Source organism: Leopardus geoffroyi, chromosome X (genome assembly GCF_018350155.1).
Source record: "Leopardus geoffroyi isolate Oge1 chromosome X, O.geoffroyi_Oge1_pat1.0, whole genome shotgun sequence".
In the NCBI taxonomy this organism is placed as follows: domain Eukaryota; kingdom Metazoa; phylum Chordata; class Mammalia; order Carnivora; family Felidae; genus Leopardus; species Leopardus geoffroyi.
Window position 1 is genome coordinate 116,632,787 of NC_059343.1, and position 25,284 is coordinate 116,658,070.

The following is a 25,284-nucleotide window of genomic DNA, read 5'->3' on the forward strand; positions in this document are numbered from 1 at the left end:
AGTCCATATAATCAAATACAAATTAAATTCCCACTTACTGCCTAGCTCCCTTATTTTGTCTACCTCCTGTCCCTTATCAAAGTACTTCTCTCCTGCATTGTTAAGAATCTGAATTCCTGACACGCAATGACACTTGCAATATATTTGGCTGAAAAAATAGTGGCCATACTTTTCTGATTACATGATGCATTTATTGTTTCCGGTTGTGTGGTTGTATATGAAAGGGAAACTATGGATTGAGTTTTATAAATCCATCTTCCTTATATTCCATTTGATGCGTCTTTTAGGTATAGCATATGGTATATCATTGTCTCGCTCGATTTTCATCTTGGAGGTGGTACTCTTGTTTTTCATTATACCTGGAATAAAAACACAGAGGAATTATTGTTGGTATAAATCGGTTAAAAGATCAACAGGTGTTATAGCTATATTATTCCGTAAATCGAACAAGGTGAGTTGACTATCTCAAACCCTACTCCTTCCCTTCCCTCACTTTCTGTCCCTTCACTGGTCCAGGATGAGGTGGCACAGCCTACTGGAGCTGAAAGGTGTCCTGAGGCTCACACCCCCAGTAGATGGGTGAGGAGCGGTGGCTTGCTCATGGCAGGCGGTGAGCAAATATGCCAAAGATAAGGAAAAAGGACACCTTTCAGGAGGGGAGAAAGCTGCAAGCCCAGCCGTGGCCTCCTGGCTCTTAGCGCTCTGCGTCACGTGGTCTCAGAGAGTTCCAGGAGGGCCAAGACAGAAGAGAAACCACCAGAAGTGCCGCTCATAGGACTGCTGTGTGCGGTTGTAGAATTTGTGTGCTGCACAAAGGCACCTAGCGGGTGAGAGTGGTCAGTAAGGCTTGAAGATCAGCCTATGTTCTGTTTGCTATGCTAGGAACCCACAGGGCAGTACAAACCCACAGAGGGATCTCATTTCTAATATGTCCAGCAAGGGGGGATATGTGACTAATTCGTTAATCTCAAGGGGCACCTTTTCCCAAATCCATTTGTCCTGAGGGGGCATCTGTCTCCAGTTTGCACAAAAGTGCCATGTAGGCTATTGGTGGCCACACTGGTATGCTCTGCAGTCATGCAACAGTGTCCCTGGGAATGGCTACGGATCCTCACTTGCCCTCAACTTCCCTTGATGTCCCTAGAGTAGTAGGGAAGGGCAGAAGGTAGGGCTCCTGCTTAGAAGGAGATCTGAGGGAGGTGACACGTTAGAGATTAGTTTAGGAAGCTTAGGAAATAACTCGGAATTGTACAAGGAGCTGGAAATGTAGTTTTCCTGTGGCTAAAATGTTGAATGTTAATAAAATTAATGTAAAGCACTCCATGTCCAGTAGAATTATTTTACTGTATTTGCAAGTATCCACATCAAGTATTTGCCATCATTAATGTGGACCATTAAGGTTACAGTCCATTTGGTTTCTGGTCTGCTTTGTTTTAGGGTAAGAAGCCTCTTCATCAGACAATAAGAAAGGCAGTGTCAGGGAGGGGCCAAGACTAACACAAGTTAAGTGTTATGATACTATGTAGATACTATTTACTTTGTAAGAAATCGAATCGTTTTTGCATACTGCACATCTCCAACAAATACTCACCTTCTGACTTTACTGATTGTCAGGTGTCGATTCCTGTCTTTTGAGATCAACAGAATTTTCGCTAGTATTCAAACAAAACATGCAGAGCCAAACAGAAGACAACCCGAAAGGATGCCGTAACACTTGCAAATCATCTATGTCTGGACTAATATTCTCTACCACTAAAACATGTGCATCAAGTGACAATTACAGTCAGGTTCGTACGATCAGGGTTAGGAATGAGGATTTTGCGCGACATACCTGAATATTTTGATGGATATTCATTGTGTTGATATGCTTCGTTGTTTTCATTTGATTCATTTGGCAATCCATGGAGTTTTATGGGTGCTGCAAAATATTTGCAACTATTTACTTATCTTGAAAACTTGTCACAGGAAAATGTAATTACCCTAGGATATAATTGTACTTCCCCAGTGGCTAGTGGTACTTGTTTTTTAAAAGCTTTATTTATTTATTTTGAGAGAGCGAGCGAGAAAGTCGGGGAGGGGCAGAGAGAGAGAGAGAGGGGAGTGAGAGGATCCTGAGCAGGCTTCACGCTCTCAGAGCCGGATGTGGGGCTCGAGCTCACAAACTCTGAGATCATTACCTGAGCGGAAGTCAAGACTCAGATGCTTAACCAACTGAGCCACCCAGGCGCCCCAGCTAGTGTTACTTTCTAAGCTTATTATTGTCCAGTTAATTTTTACTCACCAGAATCAGCTACGTGTAAATAAAGGTGACAGTCCACTAAAAGCACAAAAATAAAAAAGCAAAATAACTTAGGGCATTTGTCCATTATTTAAATATTTTAATTCTTTTATGGGAAAAAGTTTAACTGTGGCCCAGTTATCTGCGCCTCCTCTGTCCTTTGAACTAAGGTGCTCTGCTGCCTTCAGGGTTCTGAAGTAGGGCCACTTACTATGAGGTCAGCACGCATCACTATGATGTATGGCCTCACAGAGTCAAGCCGGCCAGTGGGGTGACTGAGAGAATGAAGGGGCGGGCCGAGCAGGCTACCATAGCAGCTGTGGAATTAGCTCCCTGCCCTCAGAGAGCTTGTAGTTAGTAACAGGAAGCTGACAGACATCAGTGGTAATGCAGGCTGACTCACATCACGAGAGTCCAATAGAGGAGGGAGTAGAATGTAAACAAACAGGAGGGATCTTGTGACCAAAATGCCTGGATTCCAATCCTGGTCCCTCACTTATCAGTTGACGTTCAGCAAGCGACTTGCTTTCTGAGTCTCAGTTTTCTCGTCTGTAAAATGGGAGTGAAAATAGTACTTCTTGCATATGGTTACTGTGGTGGTTAAATAAGTTAATCAGTGTAACGTTCCCACAGCTGTGTCTGAACAAATGGCAGCTGTTGCTATTATCCATGGGAATATCTACATCCAGAGTAAAGCAACAAGTCCGTACGCTTCTAACCCCCGAGATATTATTCAGAGACCTAAACCCAAGTGACTGCCTCCCAGAGTTTATTTTACGGAGGCAAAATGGATAATCCCCAAATGTGAAAATGGAAATGAAATGTAGGTGGCATACGGGAAGGTTGTTAGCCCCTTGCCCTTGTCCTTGCCCTATCCAGAAGTTCTCATTATGCACGAGGCAGTCTCAGGCTGCCCCTCTTCCACAGTCACATAGAAGAGAGCGAGCCAGCAGGTCTTTGGACCCTTCCCAGACCCACTGAGATTAAGCATGGGATCCTGCCTGTCCTGTGTGAGAGCAGCAAAAGTCAGCTACCCTTCATGAATCTCGTGTGGATGATTGGTTTCGTACCCACCTGATAGCCCTAGGCTTTTTTCTTGTGGCAGGCTTTTGCTTTATTCCTCCAACCCCCTATTCCTGTCTTCTTCCCATCATTCTCTGGCTGTGAATGGCCCTTGTGAGGCCTTGGCCCTTGCTGTGTCTCTACCCTGATTTCTCAGGATTGCATCTCTGACTCATTCCTTCCGTAGTTGTTTGTCTTTAGACCTGGATCAATCCTGCTGTTTGTTCCCTTTTGTCTTCATGTTGGGCTATCGATCTTCCCATGGCACGGATGCTTTCGTCAGTGTAGAAGTCAGGATTCTACCAGAGAAATAGAACCAATAGATATGTATGTCATACATACATACGTACATACATGCATATGTGTGTATATCCTATATAGAGAGAAGATATACATATAGTATATGAGTACATATATATTTTCTATATATCTGTATATCTCTGTCTATCTATGAATTGGCTTACACAGGTACAATTTTTTCTTCAGCCAAACCTCAGTTTTGTTCTTAAGGCTTTTCCACTGATCGGATGAGGCCCACTTCCATTGTTGAGGATAATCTCCTTTACTTAAACCGATTGTAGATGTTAATCATAGCTACAAACTACTTGCACAGGAGCACCCAGAGTAGTGTGTGATTGGATAATGACATACTGTAGCCTAGCCAAATTGACACATAAAGCTAACTAAACATCACACTCAGTCTCTCCAAAATTCCCCCGAGGGCTAGTGAGTACATTGCTCCCCTTAGACTTGGTCTGTCTCTTGGCTTTAATATGCCATGTACCCAGCCTAGCTGGCTATCCCTACCCACCTGCAAGGATATGGCTCTATATTAATGATATTGACAGAGGTCTAGAGGGAAGCATGGGTTAGACAGCCATTTAATTCTGTTCTCATTTTATAATCCCTCTGGAGTTACAGGTAAGGCTTTAGTAAACAATTAGGCTTGAGATAAACTAATGCTGTATTGGTGATATATAAAACAGTGCACTGCAGATAATACTACGTTGGGAATCTTCTAGTCTGTGATTTTGGAAACTACTTCCCGTAGAGAACTTTAAAAATACAGATTCTCAGGTACCAACCCCCAAGACCTATTAATTCTGTGTCTTTAGGGAGATACTGCACATATACATTTGAAAAATCTTTTTCCTGGTGATTTGGACACTCCTGATATGGTCTGGCCTCCTCGTGTGACTGACAAGGAAATTCTTACGACAATCTTTCAGCTGATCTATGCAAACTGTACATTCTGTCTTTCAAAGTTCTCTTATTTCTAGGAAAGGGTTCCCTTTAGGGTTGATTCTCTGCCGTAAGATTAATTATGCGTTCTCCTCTCCTTCACTGTCTCCAGTTGCGCTACAACCTTCCACAAACAGGCTCAGCAGCACTCCCAAATCAGACCAGTCTGGCCCGCAGAGAGGGTACTAGAAGGGCCTCTGTACCCGTATGCAACACCTCCTTACAATCTGACTTTGGAGCATCAATCCTGACTATTTTAACCAAGCTCTTCCCTTGTTCTCTGTGCTACTGACAGCATCCCTTGCCTTGCTTTGCCACCGTCAGAACCAGGGTTTGGCCTTTTTCTGAAAGTTACTCTTCTTTAACTAACGTCCCGCCAGTGAACCAAAGTTCTAATGGCTGGACCTCACCACTACTCTTTCCTTCTTAGCCTTGCTGCCTTCCTGTTTCCTTTCCTTTCTGCTGGTTCAGTCTCTATAATCTGGCTCCCACCCTCTTTTTGCCACTATCACTCTTTTGTGATCTCTGTGCCTTATGCTATATTGGGGGATAATATTAATTCATACCTGTGCCTCACCAAATTGCTATGAGACGATGAAATAAGCATTCTAGTCTAGAATTGTTTGGCTATTTGCCCAGCTCTCATAGGTTACTGGTGCCTTGCCAAACTGTGGCTGAGCCTACTGTAGTCCAGTTGTCTCTTTGAAATGTGGTCCCTTCTGCATGCAGAGTAGGGAGATCATAGACAAAAAACGTGACAGTGCCTCCTGGCAGCATGTGGCACGTAGGAAAGGAGAGACAGCAGGATCTGGCCTAAGATTGAGGCTGGAGATAGAGGAGAGGTGGCTTGATGAAATAAATCAGTGACACTAGTACAAAATGGGGGAGGATATCTGTTTTAACGGGAGAGTGTCATACGAAGAGCTCTGGAAATCTGAGTTAAACACAGATCTACTTACCTACGTACAGTAGCACAGCTACTAAAAATAGTTTAATGATTCGAGGCTACATCAGTTTTCTTTCGTCTTTACAACAACTCAATATGGGACAAGGCGTGCAAGGTATCCTCACATACTCCCATGGTTTTCATTTCAATTATAGGCTGGTCACTTCCGGTTTAGATCTCTAGTTTCAACCTCTCCTGTGAAACTCTATCCAGCCTTCACGACATCTCCAATAGAATCACAAATTCAGTGTTTCCGAAAGAGAGTTCTTTAAAAAAAATTTTTTTTAACATTTATTTATTTTTGAGAGACAGAGCATGAGCAGGGAAGCGGTAGAGAGAGAGGGAGATAGAGATTCTGAAGCAGGCTCCAGGTTCTGAGCTGCCAGCACGGAGCCTGATGTGGGGCTTGAACCCGCGAACCGGGAGATCGTGACTTGAGCCAAAGTCAGATGCTTAACCGACTGAGCCACCCAGGCGCTCCCCAAAAGAGAGTTCTTGATTCATACCTTCCTCCCTCAGATCTGTTCCTCCTCCTGTCTCCCCATCAATTACCTGGCATCACCATTCACCCAGTTACTTATGTCCATAACTAAGAGTTATCCTAGATTTCTTTTTTCTTTTACCTAGATTTTATTTTCCCTTACTACAGCACCAACTAACATCCTGTTGACTCTACCTCCAAAATACGTCCTGAATTTGAACTCTTCACATCACTCATTCTGCTTCCACCTGAATCAAACCATCAACATCTTTTGCCTGGACTTCTGTAGGATACTCGTCACAGAGCTCCCTGCCTTCACAACTTGCCAAGATATAGTCTGTTCTCAATAAAATAGTCACAATTATAATTTAAAAACATAAATCATATCAGGCAATTTTCCGGCTCAAGTCCCTGCAGCAGCTTCCCATTGCAATTAGATATCTGAGTTTATTGCTGTTTCTAGTAGGGCACTGTGGGATCTGACCCTTGTCCACCTTTTTGGCCTTATCTCCTACCTCGTTCCATCTTTTTGTCCCTGGGCATGTCTGGCCCATTCATTCCCAGGACCTTTGCATTAGCTCTTCTGTCAGCCCAGGAAACACTTCCGCGTATAATTTCTTGCTTTCTTCCTTGTCATTCAGGTCTCACCTCAATGTCAATCTCTCAGAGCGGCCTTTCCTGACCACCCAAGGATGCTCTGTCATATTATTGTGTTTTATTTCCTTTGTAGCACTCATCATGATCTTATGTTCTTATTATTTGTATGATTCCTTGTATTGATCTGTCTTCTGTATACAACTTATAAGCTCTTTGAAGCCGTGGACCTTGTCTGTCTTATCTGTGTTGTACCACAGCACCTAGTACAATGGTTGACCTTCCCCACTACCCTGTGCTTTGTTCTCTAGTGTCCTGAAGTATATCCGATCATCAGAAGTCACGACTCTAGTCTTCTCTGTGTTCTTTAGCCAAAATCTGGGCTACTTTGATGAGTTTGTAGTACCGTCTTCTGAAAGACATACCAGAGAAGCTCCAGAGAAGAATATGCAAAATGGTGATGAATTTTGAAACTTCAAGACGAACAGGTCGTGCCGTTTCAGTGTTTAATATGGAGCAAGGCAGGCTAAGGAGAGCCATCTTAGGTTCATCACTGGTTTTCATCATTCTCTTGCTCATTTGTGCTGTCTTGCTTTCTCCCCAGTTTTTAGTTATTAATGCTTCTAGTTGGGTTAAAAATAGACTCTAATTCTGGGCCTTCTTTTCTTCTTCTAATGAAAAGCTTTGAATTCAGATGGAAATTGCACTTTTGTCTAAATTCTCAGCAGAAAATTTGAGCTTCTTATGTGACCTTCTGTGGTTTTATTTATGCTATACTTGCATTGGTGTGATCTCATGCTCGAGGCTATGTTCTGATAGATGCAAATGGCTGGAAAATTCAATTGACTTTCCTTTTATGCAAAGAAAAGTAGTTAAATGTATTATATTCTCCGATTTCCTAGGCATTAGGTTGCAAACACCAGCATCTTTTCTCTTATCTCCTGATTTAAAAAGAAATTAGAGCCGTTTTTGTAGCAGTACCACACATGGGGACATCAGCAGCACAGGATACAACCTCAGTGGAATGTAGTTCCGATTCTGCCAGTCCCTCTGCAGAGACTGGTTCTATTTTTCCACTGAAGTAGGTCGTGACTCATCTTCCCTTGCTGTAGGAGTGGTGAGCGTGGCTCTGTTGTTGAGTCTGTTAGTGCGCCTGCTGCTGTTCAGCGGTGCCGTTCTCCTTGTCCCACGTGGGGATCCAGGGATCAGCTCCAAAGACACACGTGTCTCACACAGTGCCATTGATGACCTGCCTTAATGATCCAGGGTCCATGGTTACTCTTGAGAATCCTTCCTAAACAGTTTATTTCAAATATTTTATTTAAATTGGATTGCATTTTAATCAGGAAGTCATTTAGATCAGGCCTAGAATAGAGTCACTCCTGTTGTGTAAATATTCTTTCCAGAACTCTCCAATGAAGATATTTGTATCTTTTTAAACTTTTAAAAAAATATTTGTTTATTTTTGAGAGAGAGAGAGAGAGAGAGAGAGAGCGAGCGAGCATGAGTGGGGAGGGGCAGAGAGAGAGGGGGAGACACAGAATCCGAAGCAGGCTCCAGGCTCCGAGCTGTCAACACAGCTTGAACTCACGGATCACGAGATCATGACCCGAGCTGAAGTTGGATGCCCAGTCGACTGAGCACCCAGTTGACCTGAAGGTATTTGTATCTTGCTTGGAAATGGTAGCAGTCTCAAATACAAGATGAAACTATAATTTTCCTTTCTCCTGCTATCCTTTCCCAGAGTTGATATCACGGTTATAATAGCATAATAGCAGATACTCGTGAGGCTGGACTTGAGAAGTTACTTTTGTTGTTTAAAAAGAATTTCTCATCGATCATTCATTAAATGGTTTTGGCAGCTGCTGAAGATTGTTGCCTAGATCCATTGTTTTGTTGAGGGTTGCAAAACGGTGATTTTTTTCTCTAACTTTCTCATCCTTTCTGTATATATTCACTGGAAATTTGCTTTAAAAAAGAGCTTCCCCTTGTTAGCTACTTATGTTGAAATGCAGTCCACATAGGAGAGTTAAGATAAATGCTTGACTAGTTCCCTTTGCTTATCAATTTTAAGAATAAGGGGGTGTTACCTTAGTAACTACCAGTGATGACTATTGATTTGGGCGGTTAATTATGATTTTTACATATTTGATGCATTATAGTCACTTTAGGCATTATTACTATTATTATTTTGATGTTTATTAGGAGCCCCTTCATGGTGGCTTTTGAGTGGAGCTGGAAGTTTCCATCAGGTGACCAAACAGGCAGGTCAGATCAAGAGCTCTTCCAGTGGGATGTCTGGGAGGGAAAAGGGGTGGTTGCTGAGAGGCCACCTCTGGTTACCTGGCCTAAAGCAATATGCAGACTCACAGTGAAGCCATATAGTTCTTTCTTCATGTTTGTTACTGTGTTATTTAGGACTAAGTGATTACTTGGGTACCGATGTTAATCTCCTCATATTTAGTCTTCTTTTGCCTCTCTACGTAATTTTACTACACTGAGCACTATCCACACCCCACTCTTGCCCTGGCACAATGTTGAAAAGAAGTGGCAAAAGTGGGCATCACTCACCATGTTTCCAGTTTCAGAAGAAAGCTTTCAGCGTTTCAACAGAATGTGTGAAATTTGTGCACTCTCTACGGACGCTCACCAACAACCCTGCCCTGCCCCGCCCCTGTGCACATTTGTAGATACTTTTTAAAAATGTTTATTTATTTTTGAGAAAGAGAGAGAGAGACAGTGCATGAGTGGGGAGGGGCAGAGACAGAGGGAGACACAGAATCCGAAGCAGGCTCCAGGCTCTGAGCTGGCAGCACAGAGCCCGACGCGGGACTTGAACCCACCAACTATGAGATCATGACCTGAGCCAAAGTCACTTGCTTAACCGACTGAGCCACCAGGCACCCCTACATTTGTGGGTACTTTTTAACAAGCCATGATGAAGGCTCTAAGCCGCAAGAGCTGCTGGGTTTCGCTACGCTGCCATGTATTCAGTTGTTAAGGAGACAATGAGCCAAATGGGCACAGTCTGTTACTTACGAGTACAGCAAAAGCAAGATTAGAAGGTTAGCGTGGTGTCAGCCTTCCACATCCCTGATCCCACAGAACGACAACCAGAGGGACAAGGTGACAGATGACATGAGCAGTGCGTCACTCTGTCGTGCAGGAGCTGTTTCCATATGACATCCGGTGGGGTGTAGAGCCTGAAGGTTTACTCTAAGGGAGGAAGCACGATGGAAAGTCCCATGCCTCCCCACAGAATAAGGACGTAGTAAGAAACAGTCTTCACCAGACTGCTTGTCTTGCCGTGTTCCACGGATGATCCCAGGGCATTTCACCAAAACTCAGGTCAGCTTGCAGTTGAGGCTCCATTATGGGGCCTACGTGGAGATACCTGAGCTGAGGCGTTCCCCATAACCAGAAAGAGAGAATGAAAATTAAGGAAACTTTTAAACTATATTGATAAACAGTAATAAAAATACTTTGATTTTTATGTACTTATTACAATAAAATTATAGTAATATTGAAGGGGCCAGTGGTCAACTTGTTCTTTAGAAATCATTCAGTCATGGTAAATCCGGATTTTACCACTAGATGGCGCGTGACAAAACTCGTCCAATTGGTCAGTACGGAAAGCTTTCTCTAGTGCTCGCTTCGGCAGCACATATACTAAAATTGGAACGGAAAGCTTTCTGTAAATGAGAGATTATAAAGCTAATTGTCATTCATTCCAAACTATATATGAATTTTAAGTATTGTGCAATAATTATTTTTAAAATATTTTATTTTCTGGATTTTAGACCAAAGAAGAATATGGTAAAAACTTGTGTATACTTAGCCTAGATTTACCAATTATTAACATCTTGCTACATTTGCTTTATCTGTCTCTCACTATGATTTTTTTCTAAAGCATCTTCAGAGTAATGGGTAGACATTATGGCACTTCGCCTCTCAGTACTTAACATGTATCGCATGAGAACAAATCCATCATTCTATATTATCATACCTAACAACTTTTACGTTGACCTAATATTATCTAATATCTAGTCTGTATTCAGATGTCTTAGTTGTTCCGAAAATGTCTTTTATAGCTGTTTTATTTTCTATCCAGGATCTAATCAGAGATCACACATTGCATTTGGAATACTTCTTTTTCTTTCTTTTTTTTTTTGGGGGGGGGGGTCCTATCTCTTTAATCTTCTTTAATCTAGAACAGTTTCCCTTCCCTTCCTTTTAAAAATATGACAATTTTATACACATATACAAATATATATATTACTTACATATTAAAATACTTAATAACAATTAAAATATTTACTATGTATTCCTTTACTTCCTCCACATACCAGGAGTCCAGTATGTTTAGGCAAACGATGTAACAACTGTAATTATAAATGTTACCCAAAATTGATGAAATGTAAAAAGTATGTTAATGAAATATCTCTTTCTAAATGCAGCAGTTCTACGTGTCATGTATAATAAAAACCCGCATAGAAGTTTTGGAGGTACTCATTCGTTAGATTATGAGCTTTTAGAAGGGAACAGACTGTGTTTTATTCATTTTTATAATGTCTGCCCAGCATACAGTATATTGAATGTGGTGAGACTCAGTACATGTTTGGGGAGTGAATGAATGGTTCTTTTTTATTGTAGCAAAACATACATAACATAAAATTTAACTTTGTAACTATTTTAAGTGTATAGTTCAGTGGCATTAAGTACATTGGCATTGTTGGGCATGGTTTTCTTTTACTAACCTAAGGGATGTATGTTAACTGCAGAAAAGTTATTATATCATCAGAAAGAAACACGACCGAACCCCCCATCCAATTCTACCATCCATAGAAAGCCCAGACGTAATCACTGTTAACACGTTGATGTATAGCCTTCCAGGTTTCTTTGTGTACATTCATTCCTGTCCACATAAGTTATACAAGTGATCGCATTATACATATTGTACAACAACCTGCTCTTATTTCCTTAACATGTAGTCAATATTTTGTCATATTAGTGTTAATATTTACCGAGAAGGGTTGTTTTTGATCTGGTTGTAGGTCATCCACTGTTTTTCTGACATATACCTCCAGGAGCCATGCTGATGAGTGGGGGTAAGGACACAGATGAATTCTGTGCATTATTTGTTTTTCTCTGCGTATGGTGTATAATAACAACACTGGTATGGGGCCTGAACTTCTGTGTGTAATTTGAGGATTGCAGAAGGCATCAGGCGTCTTTTTGCTGAGGCCCATGTTTAGGTCAAGGGTCTAATGACAGCATTGCACCAAGGGAGGGCAGAAGAACAATCTGTCCTTAGAATGGAATGTCACTCCAATCCAAAATCTTCCTCTGGAGAACTTGTCATTGAATGCCTGACCCTCCTTGTTATTGACCTGGGGAAAACACATACTGAGCAACAAAATGCTACCAGAGACTAGACCTTGTCGGTGTTCTCTGATGCCTAGTAGGACCACTGCAGAAACCAATATTAATGAGACTGTTGCTAGGAGACGGGAGAGCCAAAAGCCCATGGCATTGTAGGGGTTCCACGGGAAACCAAGGCAATTTAAGTGTGGTTTAGATCAGAGGTTTAGCTATTAAAATCTGTTCCTTGATGCGCATGTGCTTTTTGACATGTGATGTTTAATATGATTTTACGTTTTTGGAGGAATTTGACGATAATCCCAAGGCATTTCATTTCTTTCCATAGAGCTAATCCCTTCTTCAGAACACAGCTCATTTTCAAGTGGCTGCTGCTGTTTTTCCCCCACCCCTTCAGTGCGACAGCCTCAGAGCTGGTGGAAAGGCAGAGCGCAGGCAGTTGGTAAGTAGCTGAGAAATCTTTTGTAAAATAGATCCCCAAAATACGCTTTGCAAAGTGAACAACATGTTTTGATGGAGTAGAATAATACAGAACGATCTAGGAATCCCTGATTCTAATCACCAGTATTTGGAAAATGGATTAATTCTAAATATTCCACAGTCACGTTACTAGTTTAAAGCTTGTGTCTTACATGGTAAGTGGGCCGCCGGAGGGAAATCTAGAAATGTCCCCTTGTGATTCTGGTAAGATATTTCCCAACATATGACTTGATGAAGTTGTTACCAAGATGAGAAATTGTGTTCGGAACAGTATCTCAGCTTTATGATGTTTGGATGAGGCTTGAGAAAATGGGTTACGATTCAACATGTTCTCAGATCTGAGTTCCTGTCCCAGTGTGGAAAGAGTATGAGAAAACTGTTACTTGGCAATGGGAAGGATACCATGCCTCATTTTTTTTTTAATTAAGAAAATCATGTGACTGGATGTCTGTACAGGAGAGAAAGTGAGGAGGGCAGCCTGTAACGTTCGGCTTAATTGCTTCATGTGAGAGACGAACATGTGTTGAAGGGGAAAGATTAAAAGTTGGTTTTAGGCTGAAAAATCGTGAAAATGAAATAATGAATATTGTGGCTGTGCCTTTATTTTGAAAATCATCTATTTGTACTTGTGGACATCAATTTGTACTGTAAAGGCAGAATATTCTCAGTGCCTCTTTATTTCACAAGGGATGGAAGAAGGAGACCAGAGATTCTTATCAAAAAAGCTTTTATGTTTGTTTCTGAAAAGTGTCTGAAAACGTGTAAGATGTTGTGCCCCCTTTTACCTAGAAATTGCATTTGTAGATCCATTTCTGCAAGAAAACAAACAAACAAACAAAAAAACTGGAGCAGTTTATTTCTTTTGAAATTCAGACTCTCTTGACACTTCAGCAGGAAGGAAGGAGGAAAAAAAAAAGCATACGTAGATTTGTGAGTTAGATGACAAACAGCGATCAAGGAGGAAACATAAGAAAGAAAAGCTTTAAAGAAAACCCACAAGATGGGCCATTTTTCCAAGCTGAAAATGTCCGCTGGTGGCATATTTTGCACGGGGAGTAGGGGAGAGCGTGCCGAAGGCAGAGGGAGGGGGGCATTGAACTGAGCACTGCGGCAGAGAGAATGACTGACGCATCCTGGGACATGTGACCGTTCTCTGGTGTAGTGAAGAAAATTTTCCAGGAGTCCATCTTGTATAAGAAATTCTACACCTACTAACCTGAAAATAATACTGTAATCTTCTTGTAACTCACACTGTGTTTGTTTTCCTGGATCTCCCACTGGCCCATAGGTACATTTAGGCTTTGTTTTGCTTGTCTTTATCCCTAGACTTTCTTTTCTGTGCTCCCACTGCTTTTATAGCAGTCATGAAATTACTGTCTTTCCCCTTTATGATAAAAATTTTGCATATTAATTGTTTAACATTTGCAAAAATTACCCTCAGTTCCTCTTTCCTGAATATGTACAAATGAATGTGTAGAAATGTATATTTGTATAGGAAATGAAAATCATATGTGCATACAGTTTTGCAACTTGCTTTAATCATCATTAAACAACATGGAGAGCGATTCATCATTTTCTAAACATTCCATAAGAATGCAGGGTTCTATGGATGCATAATTTCTGATCACTTAAGTGTCCCACTAAATGTCTAGTTATCGAATGTTTATAGGTGCAATTTTTGCTGTTATCATTTAAAGAATATCTTTCCATATAAATCTCTGTGTGCTTTTCTGGTTTTTGTTTCCCTAGGATAAATTTGTAGACGTGGAATTTCTGGATCAAATGGTATGAACCAGTTTAAGATTTGTCCTCCACCGCCTCCTTAAACACTATCGCCTAATTTATTTATCATATGTGGTGACAACATTATTTCCCAGTTGTTGTTTGCCTATTGATTTTGTACCATTCATGCAGCTTTTTTTTTTTTTCCCCATGTTGCAGCCTTATAGTTTTAGATATCCACAGCTATCAATTTTCTGATTTGGGGATTTATTTCTTTTCATTGATGAGTACACTCACCTGCCTTGTTTTCCATTCCATTGCTTCATTTTTTACAGTTAACTCTGATTCATCTGGAATTCATTTTGGTGTATGGTATGAATTTGAAGGAGGATCTAATGTTGTTTTTTTTCCAAATAGGTCACCAATTGTTTCAGCATCATTTATTGAATAATCCAACCTCCTTCCACTGATTTCAAATGGCAACAACTTCTCTCCCGTTAGCTAGGGCAATAGTGTCCACAGGTCGGCCATTTTCTTTCTGCCCCAGGTGGTCCCTTTCCGCAATAGTATTTGTACCTTCTTGCAGCTTCCGGTAGCATTCTAAAGCATCACGTTCGTGCTTATGCCTTTCAAGGATTCTAGACACATGCAGTATAGCTCAGTGGTTTTCAGACAGGATTTTTAAATTTTAAATACTCCCAAACTGTACTTTTATCAGATGCTTTTTACAAATTAAAACTGAGGGAAGTGAATATATAAAACCACTGTCCCAGATGTCCTATTCCCCTTGGACACAGTTGGCATCCTAATTGTGGGTTCAAAACATACCCCCCACCCCCCGGGGTTAGTGTTACTGGTAAGGTTCCTCCTTCAACCTCTTTTTCTACTCCTCAGGTGCTCGGAGAATTAAAGCTGTCTGGACTCAGTTCCTGGAGTTTTCTAGAATGGTATAAGAAGGAAATGTAAGAGCTGTGAGAGGAGCAGAAATAAATAACGCTCGCCAGCCTGTTGCTGGCAGTAGTCTGATATAGGGATTTAAAGGAGGTAGACTGCAACCGTCTCTTGTAGGTAAGGACACACCCCAGTGCTTCACCTCTTTTCACTGCAGGCGGAAGGCTCAGGCATGAAACAGACTCTTAGTCTTAGTGGGAGAAGAGTTAAGTGTTGCTCACAGAAATATTTGATTATTAAAATCACCTGCCACCCGCTGCTGACACCCCCCACCCCACCCCACCCCACCCCCCATCCCCACGTCTAACACAGCCTTCTTTGTCTCTTGACTTCGGAGTCTGGCCTCTAGCCTTTGCTGATTCAGGAAGAAACACAGGGGGCATTGGGGGGGAGGATGCCTTGCGTGCCTTCATTGCAAGGGGCTCTTTTGGCTCACAGCCACGGCCCGGTCACTTCTTGACTTGCCGCATTAGGCTGTGATTTGTTTGTGACTGGAGGCTGGTTTCCCTGGCAACAGCAGCTCGTCAGGGCATGCGTGTTGACTCCTCTGCAGTGGCAGAATGCGGCTGTGGGGGCCGCAGTCACTGAAGGCGCGCTTGTGCAGTCATGATGTCAGTTTCTCTGGGTTAAGCTGCCGTCGCTATTGCATATCGAGCGTTGTGTTATCTTGTAATACTTGGAAGGCTTTGAGCTGCTCCCTTTTCCTTTCAAATTACCTGCTTTCGCTGTGTCCAGCAGTGACCACGAAGTATTCCCAGTGTTTGAGGCCACTGATGCCCCCCAGGCCCTAAGGGGATTCATGGTAGTGTGGGCGCAGGAAACCGGCTGCTTGCTTTCAGACCTCCACCTCTTGCTAGTTGCGTGGCCATAGGACGATTACTTAATGTCTCTGTGCTTCGGCACTCTCAGATGTAAAATGCAGATTAATAATGGCACCTTTAGAACAGTGTCTGTTACATAGTAATGTTTGTATGAGTGTTGGCATTATTATTTGTAGATAGTAAAGGACAATTTGCCCTGAAATAGACTTGGGCTGCAATGTACAAACTTACCCTCTAAGGCCCACCGGTCACGTAACACACACACACATTTACCCTTGCAGCACCCACACTCTGAGCACGGCACATGGACAGGCACACAGTCATCTCCCACGTCACTCAGACTCCCCCAAAGACACACATATTGTCTGTGAGGCAGAAAGTCTCACGTCAGGGACATAGACCTGCCCCACATGACGCGACTCGCCCTTCCGTAAAGACTTTCCCACGACCCACCCACAGTCCCGACATCACAGACTGTCCCAATAGCACGCGAGCCCTTGGTGTGGCCCAGGCTCTCTAGCAAATACGGACTTACCCCACAGGACACAGACATGTCCTACAGGACACACACCACAGAACGTGGCCTCTGCCCACAGCCCACAGATTTCTCCCGGTGCCCTGCTGACTAAATCCAGAGCTGAGATTCTCCCAAGGGCACAGACTCCCCTCGCGTCCCGAAGACACTCCCTAGAGCATGCAGGCACCCCACTTCAGGGCACGTGGCCTTACCCCGTAACACAGATGTGCCCTAGAGCATGCAGACCGTCCACAGAACACAGACGTCGCCCCAGAACATGGTTCCTGATGCAGCTCAGAGACCCACACGGGAAGGCACGCTCCCCCACGGCAGCTACACTTGCTCCATGGCACAAAGAGAGGCACCGCGGAACGCACGCACACCGCCAGGCCCAGTTCGCTCCACAACAAATACAGTTACCACACGACACCAACCCTTGCCTCACGGCGCGCTCGTTTGCCCCGCATCTGGGCCTCCGCCGGCCACGCACACTTGCGAGACGAGGCGTGCCGTGTCCCTCCGTCAACATACGTGCCCCACGTTCCTTAGACACGCTGCAATAAATAGCCATCCCTCTTCCCCAGTGCACAGCACCGCATCGCAGCGTGCACGTGGGCCCGACAACGGACAGATTGGCTCCACAACAGACACACTCGTGCCGCGGCACCACCTAATCTGTCTCCAAGGTGTCCGGAGCCACTCCTCAGGGCTCACACAGCCACCCCTCAGGGCGCAGTCGCAGACGTGATCCAGACTACCCTCACTCATTTTGCAACACGGACGCCACCCACAACACACAGACCCATCCCACAGCACGGCACCCCCCACCCCCCCCCCCCCCCCGCCCCACAGCGCACATGAACGTGTCCCAGCACATTAGCAGACATACTTGCTCTGCAACACACGCAAACACGACCGAGCCCCGAAACTCACCCTGAGTGCACGGACGAGCCCCGCCGTGTAATCACACTCACACAACTTACAATTCGTGGGCTGCCTATAAACACATAGATTTCTTCTGCTGTGCACGCATCTGGTCATAGCGTGGACTCGTTCTAACACAGCATACCTACACATCACATGCACAGTCCCCAGTTCGTAGACATGCAACACGCGTATTACGCCTGCGAGGTGAATGTTTCCATCATGGATCGCGGACGTAGCTCACCACGTTACTGAGCTCCAGCTCTGACCTGCAGCACAGACACAGCTTGTGTAGTGGTTAAGAGCAAGGCCTCTGGACCCAGACAACCTGGGTTGAAATCCAGATTCCACCCCTTTCTAATTGTATCACCTCGGGTAAGTACATGTCTCTGTTCTTTAGTTTGCTCGTCTGTAAAACAAAGGTAACAGTAGTACCTACTCAGAAGGGTCGTCGTGAGTAGTAAATGAATTAAGATACGTGAAGTGCTTAGTACAGGCACCTAGAAACTATGCAGCTGTTCGTTTATATGACCGTCACTCCCCCCACCGAAGCCTTACTGTTAAAGTGAAAAAGGCCTACCCCAAATACCTAGAATCATCTGGCAACACAAAGATTGGCCGCGTGATACACGGGCTGGCTTGAGAACATGTAAAAACACGCTACAGCACACAGATACGCCCCCACAACCCCCCCCCCCCCGAGCACACACAGAACCCTAAACCAGATGCCACTCACAATAGACACAACTGTATCACAATCAACAAGTTTGCTATTCGGTGCACAGGCTTGCTCTATTATACGCAGGCTCACACCACAGTATTCAGACTGGATGCATAAAGCCCGGCCTCACCCCACGAGGCACAGACCCACAACACAACACACACCCACGTACACACACGCAAACACGCATCCATGCACCCTACAACTCAGCAATATGCCCCGTAGCACACCAACACATCCTCCCGGGCTCACATTTTTGTTGTATAACGTGTGCATATATTTTCTATTCACAAACATGCTCACGAACGTACAAGACTTGCACCATGATACTGAGACTCATCCTGCGACACACAGACTCACCCAACAATTCGGGGGTTCCCCAGGAGGGAGACTCATGATAATACACAGACTCATCCAAAGACACCCAGACATGCTACAGTACGTAGATGTGCTCCAGAACAGCTTAGCATGTCCAGATAGACCCTGTACGATACACGGAATTGCATTATAACATTCAGAGTAAACCCCCAACGTAAGTCCTCTCCTATAAAGTAAGGCTTGCCTCATGAATACGGAGAACACTCTATAATACCTATTACATATCCCGGGACACCTAGGGGTACTTCAGGACGGACGGAGAAGCCTCGCCATGCTCTCCATTGCACGGTGCACCATGCGCCACAGCCGAACTCCACAATGCACAAACTCATCCCCCCGCAAAACGCCCACTTGCCTCTATCGTACAAACAAACATGTCCCACAACACGAAGACGCTTCCCATGGATATGGACCAACCTTAAAATGCACAGACACATTCCTCACGAACGCGCCCATGTGCACGTGCCCACACACACACAACGCCCAGAGGCAGCGCACAATGCACAGACGGCCCCCTCGGGAAGGTAGCCGTTAGCCCCAGCATACCTGGAGACCCCACGGCACACGCACGCCTCGCACAGCACGCGCGGTTCCCCCGTGACTCGCGGAACTGCGTCACAGTGTACAAACCTACCCTCTAAAGCAAAGGCTTGAGCAGCTAGACTGACTCCACAAGGCACAGGTACGTGCCGTAATCCAGGCAGTAGACTCTCAAGGAAACACACCTTTCAAAATAGGTACTCACGCAAACGTGCCAATTTCTTTGATTGCTCACAGAATTGCATAACCACATGACTTTCCCTTAAAGCAGAGACTTCATGCCACTTACACAGTTGGCCCACGATAAAAAGCCTGCCCATGCTGACAGTGCACACATGAGCCCCACATTACTTGGATCAAACATATAATCCCTTGTGTCGTGTGATGCAAGATACGCCGCCACAGCTGTGCGTGCCCCGCAAGGCCCAGAGACCTTCCAGAAGCACAGCACACCCCAAAACAAAGGGGCAGTGTAGATTGCGGTTAGAAGCTGACACTTAGGATTCAGACTGCCTGGGTTCCAGGCCCACAGGGACTGTTGACTAATTGTGTGACGTTGGAAAGGTCTCTTAACTGCTCTGGGCCTTAGTTTTGTCAGGTACAAGTTGGAATAATAATAGTACCTACTTAGTAGGGCTGTTGAGAGGAACAAATGAGTGAACGCCTATAAAGTGTTGAGAACAGTGCTTGACACGGAGTTAGTGTTATCGACGTTAGCTAATCTTGTTGTTACTGTTATTGTTGTTGTTTCTACACATGGAACTGGACTGTGCTGGTAAGACTTAATTGGAAAAAATTCGAATCAGCCCATGACACACGGAGTCCACCTACACGAAGCCCAGAATCCCACCATGGCTCCCACTCTCACCACCGTTTGCTTACGATTCCCAAATGACTGCACACAACACACCCACGATACAGATTCACCCATCCATGCGAGGATTCACCATGTCGGATTCACCAACCAAACGCAGCCTCTCCTATATACACGTGCCCTTACAACACACACGCTCAGCACAGAACACGCTGGCCGGCGTGACGTAAGGAACGGATGAGCCCCACAGTGCTTGGATAAAATGTGTAATCCCGAGTGTTCTCCGTGCACAGAGGAGCCTCGCTTCAAAATCCCTGGAAACAGTCCACGACACGTAGCCTTGACCACCACACAAAGTCACATCCCACTGTCGCCGTCACAGCCCACACATCTCACTCGTACACCCCAAGTTGCTCTCTTTCCACAGGGCCCACGCTTGCTCCACCATACCAGGCTTGTCCCTCAGCGCGTGGATTGCCCCCTTCCCTCCAAGCAGATCTGGAGCGCACAGAATCACGGGACAAAGCAGACCTATCCCGCAGTGCCCGTATCAGGCACATAACACGCACGCCGGCTCCGGTAAATACCTTCGTTTCACAACACCGACGCCTGTCCTGCAACGCCCAGACCGGATCCACGGTACCTCGGCGCCTCGCCCAACCACGCACTCAGCAACACGGTGCACACTTCTCCCACGCAGCAGAGACAGGCCACACAGCACACCGTCCTGCCCCACCGTGCACCATAGCCTCACAACACCCGGACATATCCCCTAATGCACAGGCACTCCCACAGCACCCAGCTGCCCAAGGGAACAGAATGATATCACAACGCAAAGGCCCCAAACACCTTCGGTTGTCTCCACGTAGTCCCCTGAAAGATATGCAGGTGCAGAGAATTCAGATACAAGCTGTAACCACAGACTCATCCCGCAACCTGCAGACATGTCCCGTCATACACAGGCATCTCCCACAATGCCCACGTGTGCCTGCATCACCCACGCTCACATCGGAACATTCAGGGTCACCTCGCTGCCCACAGATTACAACCCACAAGCTTGGCCCACAACGTACACACGTGCCTCTCGAAGTATGGACCTGACCCTAACCCACAAGCTCGCCCCATAGTGCGCAGAGTAATAACAACACGATGCCAGGGTAGGCCCCACAAGGGCCGCACTGTCGCACAACACACACAGTCATTGCGTAGCATAGTCACGTGCCACAGTGCCCCGTATGCCCCCCAACAAAGCACAGGTAAACCCCACGGTGCACAGGCCTGCCTCCTAACGCAGGCGTGCCCCGCAACACAGCCTCTCCATGCACAGGTCGGAATCACAACACACAGACTCACTCTCTAAAGCTGATTTGCTCCACAACATATGCAGTCACGCCACAGTGAAGATACTAGAGCCACGGCACCCAGGCTCACCGCAAAGCATTCTCCCCCCATTTCTCTACCACGCAGAGGCCCTATAATGCATAGATATGCCTCTCAACTCACAGACTTGCCCCTTCACACCTGGACACACCATACAGTGCGTAGACAAATGTCGGAGCGTCTCACGCTCAACACGGACGTGCCTCGTGTAACACGTAGTCCACAGTGGACTTATCCCATGACGCACAGGTCCACCCTACTGAGTTTGATCTAATACCACAACCCCTAGACTTGTCCCCGCACACAAAGGCGTATCCTGAGATGCACAGACATGTGTCACAACGTCCAGAACCACCCATACCCAGAGTCACTCTACGATACCCCTAGCTCCTTGCACAGCCCACAGAATTGTAAAAAACCCAAAGCATGGACACAAATGCACAACTCAGACGTTTCCCATAAAGTACACAATCATATTGCAAAGCACTGATAAGCCCCCCCACAATGCACAGTATCAAGTTACAGTGGGGACATGACTCTCATGCCACAAGACTTCCCACAAATCAGAAACATGCCCCAACCTGCATCTCTTCCGTGACACAGTCATTCGGACATTCTCTACAATTCCTAGGTCGAATGCCAAGACTCTGCCCACCACTCGCAGACCCACACAAAACCACACCAGAGTGTGCGAATTTTCCATGAGTTGTATAGGGTCAACTCATGGCACATAGATGTACCACATAATATTCAGAGTTCAGACACACACACACACACACACACACACACACACACACACACACACACAACTTTTACACACATGCCTCAGCAAAAGATGGAGCCAGAAACACGTGGGGTCCGTGGCAACACTCGATCTCCTGTCCCAGCAAGGTATGGAACAGCATCACAAGGCACAATCCATCCTACAACATGTAGAACAATCCCACAATTAACAATTAATTAATTAATCCCACACTTACCTCATGGTGCAAAGATTTGCCCAAGCGCTGCATGCACATGTACTGCAACTCGTAAGACTGTCTTAAGACCCACGTAGGGTTGTGCCCCCAGATGCACACTTCTGCGACACACAGGATTACATCACAGCACATCAGCTCACAATTCAAGATGTAGATAAGCCCAACACACTTTTGCCTCACGCCACACTAACTCCACAAATCCCAAACTTGCCCCCAAACCCTAACTTGCACAGATTTGACCCACAGCATCTCAAACTCACAGTACGACACACAGACTCTAAAAATCGCTGCCAAGTCATATTAAAACACAAAAACGTGCCCCCATGGAAACCCTCACCGAGCCCATGCTTGCCCTGTAATGGATAGAAAGGAACAATGGCTTTCAAACCCAGCTCACAGGTTTTTGAGTTGCCTCACAATGTGCACAACCATGACCAACAACTCACAGACCAACGACTCACAGACCAACGACTCACAGACCAACGACTCACAGACCTGCCCCAGAGAACAAAGGCTCCCCCACTGCACACTGAACGCAAAATTCCCAACGTTGGGCTAGACACTCACGCTCGGCCCCGAGCGCACAAACCCAGCCTGCATCAGACACAGCATAGCACATAGATTGGCCCTCACTTAGAATCAGCTGAGAACCCACATTCGTCCCACAATGCCCAGACGTACGCTACAACGTGCCGACAACGATCACGGCTTAGATACTCCCTGAACAGTGCCCAGATTCCAGTAACAGCACAGAGCTGTCTCTGTGATATTCACTCCACAGCGTCCCAAATCGCACGAGCACCCACACTTGTTCCAAAATGGACAGCTTCTCCCACAGCTGCAGACATCCTGCAATACATAGATGTGTCAAATAAGATACAGGACCCACCCTGAAACACACAATATCGCGTAACAACTTAGAGACGTTTCTCAGAACATACACCCCGGGATCAGTGGACTCCCCTAAAACATCCAGTCGCATTCTCAAAGGCTTATCTGACCCCACCCACCACCACCAGCATTCTTGTCCAGGAGGTCTAAACCACACCACAGAAAACAGACTTGCCCCCCAATGCATGGACATTTACACAACTCTCAAACTCCTTCTCCAGTGCACAGACTTTCACCCCTACACACGGTGCTATCCCACACCGCAGAGACTCAAACACAAAGCAAATAACGAACCCGTCACCTACCACAACTACCAGATATCTGCCCAAACACACAGACGCACACCACGACATGCCTGTGAGCTTCACAATATCCGACTGGCCCATAACCCCCACGCTCACCCCTCAACACTGAGGCCAACTTATGATGTCACACATGCTCCATGACGCGAGATCCCCACCACAGCCCGTGGAATCCCATCACAATGCACAAATTGACCTCACGATGCAAACATTTTCCAAAAAAACGCCGAGACCTACCCCGTAAGCCATCCAATATTACCATAATACCCAGATTTGCCTCAAAACTCAGTTTTTCACCATAACACTACAGAAATGCCTCCCCATACCTACAATGAAGTTACAACGAACAGACTTGCCCCACAACGCCCAGACTCACCCCATAACATCAAGACGTGTCCTGTCACCCACAGTTAAGTTCCACAATGCATCATCTCCCTATAATGTACAGTGTCACTCCACCACATAAAGTTACCCCACTGTGGTAAGAATAGACTGCAGACATCCAGCCGCACCCCGAATTCAGTCTGGCCACACAATACGAAGACAGGTCTTACCATGCACAAAATAGCTCCATGGTACCCAGATACAGCTAACTTGCTATAGGCAGAGGTGCCTTATAGCACATAGGTTTCTCCCACAAGCACAAAACTGCATTCGGATGCAAAGATTCAACACACACACACACACACGCACACACGCACACACACAGTCATTGCATAAGACACATACCCCACAAAGAAAAACGTGTATCCCCCAAACCCAGAATTGCCCTATGACACACAGACTTGCCTCACAGGATGAAGACATCTTTCACAGTTTTCACCTCACCAGACATTCTTTTTAAGTGAGCCTTGCCCCACAAGGCAACCCTGATCTCCACAACCCAGACACGATCTATAGTGCACACACCCCCACGACACCTTGGCCAAACCTCCAACGAGAAGATGCGTCTGACAATGTACAAAGTACCTTGAAAACACACAGGCCCTCTGCCACAATCCCGGGCTGGCCACACCACCCTCAGACTTTGTCCAACACCATATTCGCGATCAGCCTATATCATACACACTTGCCCCACAATACACAGCATTGGACCGCAACTTCTAGAAATTCCGTATCATGTACAGACACAGTCCCATACCTGAGAGACTCTCCCTGCTTTAAAAAACCCACATAGATACCCCACGAGGCACAGACATACCCTACCATGCACACTGGCTCTATGACAAAACAGTTTGCTATACAATCTCTAGAAACAACCCATGACACATAGTCTCACCCCATTACTCCAATATATATCCCACAGTGTGCAGATTGCAATGCATACTCCACACCTAGACATGCCCTACAACGTGAGGACGTGTTCCATCATCCCCAGATTTTCCTGATCGTACCTCCAAAGAATCACAGCCACGAAAGTCACAACACCCAGAATCACTCCCACAAAGCAAGTGACTCCAAATCAGAAGCTCAGGACTCACAGGACCCATATTTCATAGAGACAACCCAGAATCCACGGCTTCACCTCATCCCCACCTTGCTACGCTTCCCTTAGTGTGCACCGAGAACAGCCTCGCAGGACACATATGAATCATGCGAGTCACAGACTGACGTCACAAGAAACGCACTCACCAGACCAACAGTTTCCTGATACACCACAAAACCCGCATACGTGCCCCACGACATCCAGACCCACCTACCCTCAGACAGGCTCACCCCACAATGTAAAACTTAACACCCCAAAACGTGTAACATCAAGGCACGGTACAAAGGGATTTTGCCGTAACAGATTGTCTCCACTGCCGTCAGACTCACCTTGCCTTACCAGACTCGCCCCACAACACTTAGCGTCCCACCGTAGCACAGGGATTGTTTTTTGAA

At 45.5% G+C, this 25,284-nt stretch overlaps 1 long non-coding RNA gene across 1 annotated transcript; it reads right to left on the reverse strand.

The window, feature by feature from the left end:
• Positions 1-150: 150 nt before the first annotated feature.
• Positions 151-2,456, reverse strand: LOC123594999. Its single transcript, XR_006710973.1, has 3 exons — positions 2,282-2,456; positions 1,832-1,918; positions 151-359 (listed from the first exon to the last, which is right to left on the reverse strand). It is a non-coding gene; the product is annotated as an uncharacterized LOC123594999 (long non-coding RNA).
• Positions 2,457-25,284: the final 22,828 nt, after the last annotated feature.